Below are 14,668 nucleotides of genomic sequence, written 5' to 3' on the forward strand. Positions count from 1 at the left end.
CTTTTATTTATTTATTTATTTTTTAACATCTTTATTGGAGTATAATTGCTTTACATTGTTGTGTTAGTTTCTGCTGTATAACAAAGTGAATCAGCTATGCGTATACATATATCCCCATATCCCCTCCCTCTTGCGTCTCCCTCACACCCTCCCTATCCCACCCCTCTAGGTGGACACAGAGCACCGAGCTGATTTCCCCAGAGCCAGTACTCTTAACCAGTGATCCACACTGCCTTACCTTACCTAAGATATCTATAAAGTATCTAGTACCATGCCCAACCCATGAAAGTACTCTATAAATGATAACTGCTTTTGCTGTTGTATTTATAATTATTATAATTACTTTTCTCTTTTGTGACTCATCACTTGTATGGAACCTCACACGCAGACAGGGATTGAAGATATGAACGGTAGACTTGGAAGCCCTGGAAACTCTAGTTTTTCATGGGTTTTCCTCCACTCTGGCAGGAGATGGTTCTCTACTGCCCCCAAGAAGTTCAAAGCTTTCCACCTCCCACTCTTAACAGGTGGAAAGACTTAAGTAATTCCTGTAACCTTCAGACTCCATTGTGCAGAAGAACCTGTTCGAAGCTCTTCCTCAGTGGCTTCTGGAGAGCCATCTCCAAATCAAGTTGCACAAGACGGCCTCTGGCCCTTTTGATCTTTTGAAATTGTGAGCCCAGGAAGGAGAGAATGGATGGGAAAATAAAGAATAGCTATGATTATTGCAATGACAGTATGGTGCGTTTTTATAGAGCCCTTCTCTGATGAGCCCCAAGCTTTCACAGCCATCACACCATTGGCTTCTGCACTGTGAACCTCGAAGGGCTTGTTGAGTTTTCCCAGTGCTGTAAAACACAATTGCACGAACATATCATAATGGAGAGAGAAGCAAGCCATATTAGCAATTGCATATCACCGTATGTGTGGTGGCCATGCATGGCGTGCCAGTATCTGCGATTTTCAAGTAGAGGTTGGTGCAGTTTGTCACCAATGGTCTGGTCCCGCTATGGAAAGCCACAGAACTGATCTGCAAGTATGAGATCAAGAAGAGTGACGGGGCCCTGTGAGCTCTCTGGAGGCAAGAAGACAGGTGTGTGGAATGGACCAGAATGTTATCTACCTCTAAGTGGTCTTGTTTTTTCCTAAATTCTCAAGAGTACTGGTTTGCTTGACCTCCTTAGACTGTTTCCAGGGGCCAGGTGTACATCAGCAAACTTATAATATGGCATGACCATCAGAGCCTTTACATGTTCCTAGGAGGCACATTTCCACCCCCCCTTCACTTGGAAAAATTCTTTAGTTTTAAAGTTACAAGTAACTTCTATGTGAGATAATGACTCTGGGAAGCAGGTCCTTTCCTCACGTGGAAAGATATTTCAGAAAAGGTGGTTTGTCAGTAAGGAAAATTACCCCATTAAAAAATATATATTGATTTGCCATGCCCCCATCTGGCGTTTTCCCAATTTTACAAAGTCAAGGAAGTGGATTGTTAGAAATCTCTTCTTATATTCCTCCAGTGACTTTCTGCATCCCATATCCATGGTACCTTCGAATAAAAAAATTCAAACCCGAGAGGTGAGTGCTAGGAATCGTAACAGATGAGTGATTTTATTGGATGAAGCTGTATAATAAAGCACACGAGTGGGAAAATGACTCCATTTTCTGTACTCACACTTGTAATGTTGGAGGTTAACTAACCCCCGTTGCGGTGTTGGCTGCCCACAGATGCTGGGGGTACAGCTGATATGATAGTCTTTTTAGAAGTTCATCAATTCTGTAACAGCTTTAGTTGACTCTTTCGGTCTCATTTTCAGTCTGAGTCTCCCTGCTCTTGACCTATGAGTGTGGGGGGTCAGTGGCTCACTATGAATAAGGGGGCAGACACATGGCCTCAATCTGTGTTCAGAAGCATTTTATAAATCCTTTAAAAATACATTGGTTAAAGTGTATGATTTTTTTTTTTTTTTGTAATAATCATTTAAATCACTGTGCTGGGTATCTAGTCGTACAGTTCTCTCTCTCTTTCTGTCTCTCTCTCTCTCTGTCTCTTGATGCTGTATTTGTATTAACAAATATGTATATTTTACCCTTGATACAAATTTTTCATATTGTTACCACTTCGAATAAGATTTCTCCTGACTGCCTCTGGGTAGAGGGCAGGGGGAAGGAAGGGGTAACACATTATCCTAATTTTATGTTTGAGAAATTGAGCTGTGAAAAGAAGCAAACCATGTCGCCTGCAGTGAAAGTTAGAACTGGACCCAGGTGTCCTCTTGGGCACCTGTTCTAAGCTAATGAAGGAGGATGAGCCCTAAGGGGGTGACTCAAACTTCAACGCTAACTACCCTCATTACTAATGAGCAATTACAGCAAATATCTACAGGCCTCCTTCCTACCTTTACAGCTTCCTGTTGCTGAAGCACTTGGGGGTATTGAGAAAGATCGCCCTGGAAAATACGTCATACGCAGTTGCAGGAAAGAATGGCTTTATGTGCGCACGCAAAATCAGCTGCTTGTCTCTGTTTATGAATTCCACGTGGAAACAGCAGAAAATTGTGCCTGTGAGGAGCTGTTCGAGGGCCCATTCTTCAGAACTTCAAAAGAAAATTTTAAAAAGTCAATTCTGGACGGTCAAATATATGGGGAAATGGGACTCTGTGATGTTTCTACAGAGCGTTCGAGAAATAATAGGACCGTGCAAGTAAAGCTCAGATCATTTGATAACCACTCTTTTATGAACATATAACCTCTACAATATTTTTCTGAATGAAAATACTCATATTTAATTGAGTATATCACGGTATATAAAACATGCCATGGGGAGAATTCAGAGAGCTAGAAGAATATCATTCACTGTGTGAAGATTCCAGGCTAAACCCTAATAATGTTCCTTCCCTCTATATTTGGTTTAAGAAGCACTCCAGTGAAATTGCTTTCTTCAGTGTTTGTAAACCACCGTAACCTTGTGTTTCTCTCCTGTGTTTCCAAGAGTTCTCAGATACTATCTTAGCATGGCAGCCTTCGCTCCAGCACTGGCTGAGGTGGATGAAGCTAATGTTGGTGCCCAGGGTAAAGAGAGAGAGAAGTCATCTCCAGAGCCAAAAGGACTTTCTGGTGCCTGGGTTCAGAGCTGTGTGGTGTTACTGGACACACCACATTTCACCCTGAGAACCTTTATTTGTGTGCTTGCACAACAAATGTTTATCCAGATATTAAGATAAGAAAAGTATGAAGGTCACATTTTGCTGGTGACAAGGGAGCTTCTATAAATGTAACCGTATCGCCATGCCACAGGAGTCTGTCTGTTCTTCTATACCAGGGATTTAGGGGAATTAGTGGTAGTGGGGCATGGGAGCCAGCCCCTTCGCAGTTTTTTGGCTTCCTTGCCTTTGCCCTCCATGTCCTGGCACAGCTGACACAGCCCCTCCCATTTGGTGAGGTTCTTTGGGGTGGTCAAGAAGTCAGGGGGAAATCCTGGTCCACTGTGTGGCTGCCCCACTTTCTGGTGCTTTCTGATATTCTCTGGAAATTAGCACCCCCATGCATTTCCCTGCTATCTGACTGGCTGGGAAGCAGCCTGGCTGCTAAAATAGCTTTCCTAGCCTCTCAGAGCAGGTTTGCATGGTGCTGATACTGCCCCTATTTTAGGCAGGGTTGTCATGTCCTTGGAGCACAGAGAGTCTTCAGGGTGGGGAAGGGGTTCCTTTTGTGGATTTGAGTGTCTCTCTTGAAGATCTCCGAGGATTAGCTAGACACACTCAAAACCTGAATGAGGACATGGATCCTTGGTCCAGCTTTCTTCCCAAGGGCAGCCTACACAGCTGTGGGAATTCATCTCATTGACAATAAGGGACCCCCACTCCAGCCCTCTCACCCCATTCACCATCACCCAGTGTGCTTCCTGAACCCCAGATGTGCCAGTCTCCTTGCTCTGCCGCAAGAGGCTGGTTCACTCCACGTCACAGGTCTCCTTCCCACCTCTGCTGCCTCAGCCCAGTTCCTCCATCTAGGATGCTCTCCTGACTTCTCTTTGTACTCGAGTATCTCCCACTTTCCTAGCATGAGCCCGAGTCCCCCAAGTCCTACAGAACTTTCTGCAGTAGTTCCCACACCAGCACCTCCCCCTCCACTCCTTTCTAGCTCTTGGCGACTTAAGCGAGAGAGCCCGCCTGATTATATTTCCTTGTTATCTAATGACATTTCATGTGTTCTCGTCTTTCCAGCAACATTACGTGTTGCTCAAGGGCAAGGATGTCTAATTTTCTAATGCGCCTTGTAAACACTGTGCATATTTTGAGTCCCCCAAATCATGCTTAATTAAAAAAAAAAATCATACAATTGCTTAATGTCTCTTGGTTCACTTGAAAAGCCTGGCTCTTGGGCTCTGCTTTTCTTTTTCATGTAGATTTGAGCCCTTTATTTATTTTCCTTTTTTTAAAAAAAAAAAAAAAAAAGAAGAGAGAGGAAAAAGAAAAAAATACCCACAAGACCATAGGCAGGTCTGGTTGATACATCAAATGCAAACATTAGTCTAGTATTGTGAAGTCAGTGCTTCACTTCAAGATTGCCCAATGCACCAAGGCAAGTACCAGCCAAACAACAAAGTACTTACTTGCTCTAGGTTAAAGTTTAAAAAAGCCAGGTGGGAAAGTGTGTGTAGGAGAGTACCCACTCTCAGTTTAGAAATCATCTTCCCTACGGGGCCTTCCTGATTCACAGCACATTGGTTACCCCTGCATTTATATGGCCTTCAGTCTGTGTCTTATTACTTGTATGATGCTCTTACAATTTGCTTTTCAGTGTGGTGTGTACGTGTGTGTGTGTGTATCTTCCCCTGATCACCACATAGGTGGTAAGCCCTTCAGGAGCAGAAACCCAGTTATCTTTATCTTTTTATGTTCTTTCTTCTCACAGCACTCAGAACAGAGGCCCACATTTGGTGCCCAGTAATTGTTTGTAGACTCAGTAATTCGATCTATGTCATGAACTTCGGGCTTAGTGCAGTGGGTTAGAGATTTAGGCAGAAACCTTTGCTCAGATCAACTTACCCATCCTCCTTGGTCACCCACCATGCATGTAGTGAAGTTTGTGTGGATACTGTCATCATCACAGTGTACAAACATTCTAGGTTACCTACTAAATTCAGGCGCCATGCCATGTAGTGAGGTTACAAAGAGGCATTAGAGTCTAGTCCCCTGCACTCAGGAGGCTTAGAGTCTAGTTGGTGAGTCAAGGAATTCCTAAAATGATTTGTTTAAAACAATGTAAGATGGTTTATGTTAATGGTTGTCTTAGCCCCATCTTCACGATGTTGCTATCTTGTTAGGAAGTCAGAACTAGCTCAGATAAAAACATTGAGCAAAACTGTGGAAGACTGATAGTAATTGAGTGTGAATAAGGGTAAACAGATCTTGTGTGTTGTGAATAGTTTCAGGAAAGGAACTGATCAGCATAGATTAGAGGGAGGTTTAATGGAGGAGCATTAAGAGGTAGGTCTTGAAGATTAGGTAGAATTTGGATAGGCAGATGGGTTTGGGGCATTCCAGCGGGGGTGAACAGCTGGAGTAAAATGAGGAGGTAGGAATAATGAGGGTGTACAGGCCAGTGCTGGGGAGCCGGCTCCTTCCAGAGCTGCATCTGGAGCTGTGTTAAAAGATGGGAGATGGGGGACCAAGCCCAGGCTGGTGTTGGGAAGTTGAGGACATCATGATTCCTCTTTGAGTCATGATGTGATGGAATCTTAGGGCTGCCTTGGGGCCACAGGAGCAGTGCCTGCTTCTCTTGGGAGTTATTTGGACTGGGAGCTGCTCAGGGCACATCTGTTATCTTCCAGCTGGCTCTAGTGTAAGCACCAAAGGGTGGTGGGACGGTGCCATGGTTGTCCTTCATAAGGCTAAGAATGTTCCTCTGTATTGCTTAGGAAATCAGTCATCTGCAGATGTGCCCAAATTGCTCTAGAATATATTTGCTTTCGGACTGTACTATGCCTCAGGGTAATAAATGCCTCCCAGTGTCCAGAGTAGGAGACTGGAAGGGGACAGCTTACTGTGTTCTAAAATAGCTTCCATCGGGCTCTGTGGACGGATGCAGTGATGCGCATTCCTCGTTCTCATTTTGATGGTGAAGCCTCTGTCCCCTTAATAATGTGATAGGGGCCTTTGTTCTATCCCTTCTTGCCCTTTGTCATTGTAGATTCTAGGTTTTTGAGTCTGATCATTATAGAAAGATAGGACAGGCCCTTCAACGCTCCGGTATTTGTAGGGAGGGAGATGGCCATGCTTTCTGTCAGTCTCTACCGATCACTGGGAATTGCATCCCCTGCGTGAAGTGGCAGCTGAGCTGTTCCTTGGCCTTCTCCTTTCCTGTTGTGTGGCTACACCGTTCCCTATAGCCTGAGCTCTGGTGTTCTTGGACAGATGTAGCCAGAGATAAAAGGAGCCATCTTTCTGGAGTCACCTGGTAGGGTAGCTGGGGTAGGGTAGTTATACCCACAGCAGGTATAACCTTTCTCCTGGGGGTATTTAGAAGCATTTGAGGTCATGGCTGGACACTTGAGAGCAGGGCCTTGGCAGAGACCCTGAATCCCTGAAGAAGTTCCCACACCAGGGCCCAGCAAAGGCCAAGCAAGTCACTTTAGTGTACCCTGTCCAATGGTACTTCGAGGGGGGCCGCTACTCCTGATAGCTCCTGTCTTGGAATTTAATGTCATTGTGACAATTGCGTGTCCCGTCTCTTCTTCCTTTTCCAGCCCCTCAGTAATTCGTAAATGGTTGTCGAACTGGGAAATTGCTCCCCCTCCCAGGGAGGATTGCTTTATTCAGTGACGTGCTCACATTTAACACCTACTCTGTGCAGGCTGCTGAAATCTGGGCCTGAGCCCAGGAAGGGCCCGCTGGAGCCAGGTGGATGGGGGCTTCCTCCTCCGGGACTGCAGGTGGTGGAGAGCCGCAGAGCTCAGTGCAGCCAGCCCAGACACAGGGGCTGTCTGGGGCCTTGGGCAGTCCCTGGGAAGTGGCCTCAGGGATGTCCTGAGAAACCCCGTAGGCCAGGAAGTGGTGTTTACCTTAATCTAGCTAGAGCTAGAATTCCAGTCTAGCATCCACTTGCCCACAGCTCCAGATAGGCCCCCGGAAGGGAGAGGAGGGTGATCTAACCCAGCTAATCTGTGACGACACCATTAGGGTAGGAAACTTGTGAACTTACCATGTCTATTCCTCTCTGTTTTTTTTCTTTTCTCTTCCTTTCCAAAGTAAAAGTACTTTTGAAAATAACAATTTTGCCTCTGCGAAACTCCTAACAAACTGTTTGCCCCACCTGGGTCAGTTGGGTGACGGGACCTGGGCACACTTGGTGGTGGTGTGGTCACAGAAGCCACTGGCCAGCGTTGGGCCTTGAGAAATCCTGATGACCAGAGCACCCAGGCAGAAAGGATTCTGAGATGACCATGAACGGTGATTCATTCTTTCCTGAGCCATTCATTTGAGCACATTTGAACCATTTTCCACCCTCAGATCAACATAAGCCTTGGGACGCTGGGCCACCTGGAGCTCCTTGTATGGATCCAAATGTTACAAGGGTAATGACGTAACAATTCTCCTGGAGTTAGATTTTCTGGGCCAAGGCAGAGTACATGTTTATTTTGGAAAGGGACAAACTTTCACCCACTTGAATTCCTTTGCCTCCAAAATTAGTGTCAGGGGATGACCACAGCATTCCATATTTCTTACCCTTTGTTTTGCCAAACAGATTGTAAATGCCCCTAGGGCCACTTTTTACTTCTTTTGTGTCCCTGGCAAAGCCAGCCTCCATAGGAGGTTCAGAGGAGCTCTCAAAAATCTCTAGGACTCTGAGAGACTGTTCTAGATCTTTTTCAGACTTGTGTGACCTAGAAAGGTAACTTAACCTCTCTCTGTTTCCTATTCCTAAATGGGGGTTAGATACACTAACTGCTTTCTACGAGTACTGTTATTATAAGTTTGACATGAGCTAGAGTTTCAGTAAAACCAGGCATTTTAAGAGCGTGTTGCACTTTGAAAATAATTTTTGCAACCATTATCTCAGTAGAAAGACCTTTGAAGAGTATAAAGTACAGACCATTAAGGCAGCGTTATTAACAAGAACAGCAATATAACCATTTGGCACATCACTGCCTGTTGGAGCGATTTGACTGCAATTGGGAGGGAATCTTAGCAGACGCTGAAAGGAGACGCTAGCTCTCCAACCTTTAACTGCCGCTACCCGCAACTGCCCCCAGGGTTATGTGCTCTTGCCAATCATGATTTTCAAGTTTGAGTTGTATTTCTCCCATCTCCTGAGATGGGAGGAAATCTGATAACACCAAGAGACCAAGGAAACTTCCAGGACTCCTGAAAAATGGTCTGACTATGGATGTGCCCCTTTCCATGCCTGGCCTGTTCTCCCCCTCACCTGTGGAGATGAGGGTCCATGGCTGCTGCCATCCTGTTACAAGTGGGGATTTGCCCTTCGATTCAGCACCCCCAGATCTCTAGACCTAAAGAGCTGTATCTGCACTACCTCTGCTTGGGTCCCACTTATTGCTCTGTTTCTCACAAGCAAAACCTAATTAACTGTGGGCCCCCAAAGGGACTAAGTGCCGGATCCAAGGTGTTCAAAAGGTCAGGCAGCTTGTTGGGAGATGTAGAAATGAGGGGCACACTGAGGCCTCAAGATGCCTGGGCTTCCTGGTCTTACTGGTAGTGGGAAGAGGCTTTGGGGGTGAAGAGCTTGGCTCTGCCACATAGTGACCATGAAACTTGGCAGGTCACTCCATTCTGGCCTCAGACCTGTCACCTGCACCATCCCTGACATCTCTTGTGCCTGAGCTGGCCCTTCCCTCAGCCCCATCTCGAGGCTGGACAGCTGCTGGGGCCTTAGGGCTCAGCTTAAATATCACCTCCTCAGGGAAGTCTATCCCCACCTCCCTCGGTTAACCGCCAGCCCACCAACCCTCTTCTCCATTTTTTATTTTTATTTTTGAAAGACAGCATTCCCCACATGCTGTCATTCCCTTGTCTGCTTATTATCTGTTGCTGCCTCCTAGCTTGTAAGCTCCTTGAGGGCGTGGGCCGTGCTGCCTTGCTGCCTTGCTTGCCACCATACCCGCAGTGTTTGGGGCAGTGCTGGGCACCTATGAGGTGCTCCTTAAGTATTCGTTAAGTGAAATAATTATTCCGGGGTTGCCAGGTCTTTGTCCTCAACCTGGCATTATCATTTCTTGCGTTTGTTCAGTCCAGTGCTTAATTTTTTCCCAAAGCTCATGATGTAGGTTAAAGTAGTTGTCATTCTCACCGTATAGATGAAACAAGCAAGGCACAAAAATGTGATCGCAAAGTCAGAGAGCAGAAGAGCCCATGTTAGCAGAGCCCTGACCCCGGCCTCTCTCCACTGGCTGGTGCTGTCTCTCTGGGGCACGTTATTTTTCTGTCTTGGCGATGTTATTGTTTGTCTTATTTGGCAATGTTTACACCAGAGGAGTAGGGGCCATTGTGTGTTGGTGGCGACTGGAAATACACAGCAGAGTCCCAGGAGAATGCCACTGTCGGTCCTCACCACAATTAGCAATTGTTGGGCCAGGGGCAGTGACTGGGTGGGAGTTGTTCCCTACGTGGCTGGTTCTGTGTGTTAAAATACCACAGCCTGCTCCTGACGGAGGCAAAAGAGAGTTGGGGGTGGGGGAGTGGGGGGACCTCAGTCCTATTTCTGCCCAGTCCTGTCCATCCCACTACTTACATCTAGGGCCTTTCTGCTTGGGAAATGTCCTATTGTATGTCTGGCAGAGTTCCTGTGGCCTGGTGGAAAGGAAACAGGAGTGCTAACCAGCTGGGTGACCTCTGGGCCTCAGTTTCTCCATCTTTAAAATGGGCTACTGGTGGGAACCAGTTCCATTGTGAAATGAAGTCCAGGTGGAACCTGGTTCCAACTCCTGTTTCCAGGTGCTTCCTTAGGGAAGGAAGATGGGAGGTTAAAGGTGATCAGTGGAGATTTGGAGAAAGCATCTCCAATTCCCCTGTAATGTCCCCCTCTCCAAGAGGAGGTTCTGTTAAAGTGGAGAGGGGCAGAGACTTGCGAGTCATTACTGGACATGGCATGATGCCAGAGAGCAGGGGCTGGACCCACTTCACTGACAGCAGCAGGACCCCCTGCCCACCCCCTGTTAAGGAGAAAGTGGGTTGAGGTGGGACAGAATGTGTGCTGCCCAGCATTTTCTACAAAAGGGAGCAGTTGTGTTACCAGGCAGGGCCGTGTCTCATCTCCTAATGCCAGGGAAGAAGGAGGCAGGCTTCTCAGGTGAGTGAGAGCATCCTTAACCAGGAGACCTGGATCCCCACTCTGATAGCATATCATGCTGCAGCCTTCATGCACTCCTTCTGAGCCTCAGTTTCTGCAACTGTCAGATGGCTGGTGCAATCCCTGCCCTGCCAGTTGGGTTGGGGCTTGGAAAATATAAACTACTGCAAAAGAAGGGGTTATTACTTCTGTGATTCACATATAAATGTGTGTGTGTGTGTGCATATAAATAAACATTTCCGGGGTGCTCAGGGTTGATACTGACATGAGATGATGAACACAAGCTAGCTGAAAAGTACTGAGTCCTTCAGTCTGAGGCAGTGAGAGAGAGAACTGAGTTAGAAAGCTGGTGGCCTTGAGAGGAACAGGCCTGGAAATTGCTGAATGGAGTCATGTTGTGTTTGGGGGGAGGGGGGGAGAGCGATGTGGGACAGAGGTGAGTCATGGTGCGTGAGCGCTGGGGAGTCACCTTGAACTTGGGCCAAAAAAGTAGAAATATTGGGACTTGGGTTTATCTGCCTTGCATCAGGTACATCAAGTTCTGGATGGCCGCCCACTGGCCAGAGACCTGAGGTGGACGGCTCTCCCTTGCCGCCCTGGAGGCTTTCTGCTGGCTTCAGCCCTGCTGAGCAAAGTCCACTTGTTCACTGGAGTTCACACAGACTCCTTGCCAGGCCTGCCCAGAATCCTGTCTCCTCTGACTTCCTGTGCTCTTGCATAATATTTCCTTGCTTCTTGAATGGCTGCCCCCAGTGCGGGGGCAGCTCCCTGACGCTGCTGGACGGAGAGCAGGATGTGGAGGGAGGATAGGGATGTGCAGACGTCACCCAGGGATGCCTGGGCCTGAGGGAGGAGGGAAGTGCTCCCCAAATTGCTTGGAGGGAGATTTTAGCATAAGGGTAGTTAGGGAGACTATGCAAGAGTATGTGTGCATACACACACACCCCAGACCCTATAAGTTGTCTCTCCTGTAAAATTATTTTTAAAGTAGTTGTTTTCTTCTGATTATAAAAAGTGTACATGTTCCTGTAAAAAAAAAGTCATGGTACAGAAAGGCATCAAGATAAAACTAAAAATCACCAAAATTCCACCATCCAGAGATAACCACTGTTAACACTTTGGTGAACATACTTTCTTCTATAGAGTAAATATGGACATGTAATTGCAGAGTATAATCATACTATATACTGTTGTGGAAAATGCATTTTTCATACAGCAACTTATCAATATTCTCTCTTGCTATCACGGTATATAGATTTAATACAGCTGTATTTAGTTCCACTTACAGATGTATCATAACACAACTCCGAATCATCGACACATCCTGGTTCAGAAAACAAGCTCTAACCAACCCAGAGATATTCGCAAACTAAGAAAGCAGCATCTCTCGTATATGCCTGACCAATGTGTCAGCTCTGGTGTCCCAGAAATAACTACAAGTTTAAAGCTTTTGTATCCACGTAGGCCTTTCTCTAGGCTTAGAGTAATTCACAAGATTACATAGAAGAGGCTGCGGCCATGAGGGCTGTCAGGGCTGGGTATCACTTTGGGTAAGATCATCTCCCAGTGTGGCCCATGTGTCTGCTCTGAGCCAGGAGCCACTAGCTAGAAGAACGAGTTTTTCTTCAGTGATGTCGTTCCTGTGCCCAAGATTTCAAATAAGCATCATTCAAAATTTTAATTGGTTATCAAATTTTATGACACAATCTGTATCTTGTAAAAGGCACCCTTCCTTCTTTACACAGTAGTGTATTCATGATATTGAAAACTTGAATGCATATACAGTATCATTCAGAGTTGTGACAGAAGATAAAAACAAAAATTTTTTTAGCTGAGGTAGATGCTATTAGTACGTTTCTATCCCGTACCTGAACGCTGTGTATGTTTAAGAGTTGTGATGAGCTTTTTCTCTTCCTTTGCTGATCCTGGTTGGAAGTGTGGCATTATATTTACAGCAAACTTCAGCATAACGATGACTCCTGTTCGTTTGGGAATCTGTTGTCTACACAGCATTTGTTTGTTTCCTATGAATCATTTTTAAACCAGATTGGATATTTCTTTGATTTAATCAGGAGTTTTTAGTATGAGGCTGGGCTCATTGTCTGTGGTTGGAAATTGCTTGTTAGGTTTGCTTTTGAGTCAAGACAAATGGTGTCCTAGAGCTCTCTGTTCCAGACATTTCTTCTAAATCAAAACACTTGATACTGCTAGTCAGTTTAAATATATTTACTTAAAACTTTGCAGGCATTGTTTAAAACAAAAATTTGCAACAAAATTTAGCACCAGTAAAATCCAAGTATCTTACCCCATTTTGTTTATAGTTGTGTGCTCTCCAGGCAAACAATCTATTACAACAATTTGTGTAATTATAGTCTCTCCTTCAATATATTCACCCAGGATTCCTTTTTTGAGAATTACTGGCCAAACTGTTATTACATCAAATTCTTTGATTGTACTTCTTTGGGATGGGGATAAGAGTTAGAGAGAGGAAATAATATAATGTTTGTCTGCCTTGCAACATTTTCGGTACGTGGACATTTAGCAAGTCAGTTTTCTAATTGCTCCCTTTCTTGGTCATTACCTGATTTTGGTGGGGTCTTTGTCATGTGTGCACATTTGGGAAGTGCGGAGGGACGGTAAGATGGAATTGGTCCTCAGAATTATGAAACAGGACTTTGTTGAAGTTGATACTCCTGTACAATGAACATGGAGCAGCCGTTGGCATGGCAACCCCTACGTGGAAAAGTGCACGCCGCTTGCAGATGACTTTTGCAGTACTCAGTGTTAATCTGATAAATGGCTTTTTTAATAGTAGTTTGTGGGCTAATGGAAAGGTCGAAGCAAACCTTCATTAATGGGAAGAAGGATGGGGATTTTGAAGCCTCTGAGTGAGCACATCGGAGAGTCACAGCCAAATCTCCATTTTCAGCTGTGTCTCCTTTTCACATCAGATGTGCTCATAACATGGCAAGCCAAAGTAAATTGAGAATACTGTTTGTCTTGAAAGGGTGTTGCTGCCATAATCAGCTTAGATTTTAAGCATGCAGAGGTTTTAGAGTCCTTTTCATTCAGGACATTTACTTTGGTGAGAATTTAGTAGTACTGTAGATGTAGAAGGTTTATATTGTGCTATCTTTTTCCTTTTGTGGCCGTGGTGGGGTGAGAGTGGTTAGCTACTCTTTTGTTGATTGTGGTAAAGTATATATAAAACGTAAACTTTACCATTTTAACCATTTTTAAGTGTTCAATTCAGTGGCATTAAGTATACTCACATTGTTGCACAGCCAACACCACTATCCATCTCAAGAACTTTTCCATCATCCCAAATTGGAAAGTCTATATCCATTAAAAAATAACTCCCATTTCTCCCTCTCCCAAGCTGCTAGTAACCACTATTCTATTTTTCTCTGAATTTGACTATTTAGGTACCTCATAAGTGGAATCATACAATATTTGTCCTTTTTTGTCTTGCTTATTTCACTTTTCATAGTGTTTTCAGGTTTCATTCGTGTTGTAGCATGTGTCAGAATTTCATTCCTTTTTAAAAAATTGATCTTTATTAGAGTATAATTGCTTCACAATACCGTGTTAGTTTCTGTTGCACGAGAAAGCAAATCATCCATATGCATACATGTGTCCCCGTATCCCCTCCCTCTTGAGCCTCCCTCCCATCCTTCCTATCCCACCCCTCTAGATCATTGCAAAGCGCCGAGCTGATCTCCCCGTGCTATGCTGCTGCTTCCGAAAATGGTACTCATTCCTTTTTAAGGCTGAATAATATTACATTGTATGTATATACCATATTTGGTTTATTCTTCCATAAATGGAATTTGGTTTGTTTCTACCTTCGACTGTTGTGAATAATGCTGCTAGGAACTTGGGCATACAAATATCTGTTTGAGTCCCTGCTTTCAGTTGTTTTGGGTATACACCTAAGAGTGGAATTGCTGGATCGTGCGGTAATTTATTTATTTATTTACTTACTTATTACTTACTTACCTGAGCCGAGTCTTAGCTGCTGCATGCAGGTTCCTCGATGCTGCGTGCGGGATATTCGTCACGGCATGTGGGCTCTTTAGTTGCAGCATGCAAACTCTTAGTTGCAGCATGCGAACTCCTAGTTGCAGCATGTGGGATTCAGTTGCCTGACCAGGGATCAAACCCAGGCCCCCTGCACTGAGAACACAGAGTCCTAGCCACTGGACCACCAGGGAAGTCCCAATTTTATGTTTAATTTTTTACAGAACTGCCTTAGTGTCTTCCACAACAGCTGTACCATTTTACCTTCCCGCCAGGGTTCCAATTTCTTCACATCCTTGCCATTTTTTCTGTTTTTGTTGTTGTTGTTTTCACATGA

Source organism: Physeter macrocephalus, chromosome 12 (genome assembly GCF_002837175.3).
Source record: "Physeter macrocephalus isolate SW-GA chromosome 12, ASM283717v5, whole genome shotgun sequence".
NCBI classification, from domain to species: Eukaryota; Metazoa; Chordata; class Mammalia; order Artiodactyla; family Physeteridae; genus Physeter; species Physeter macrocephalus.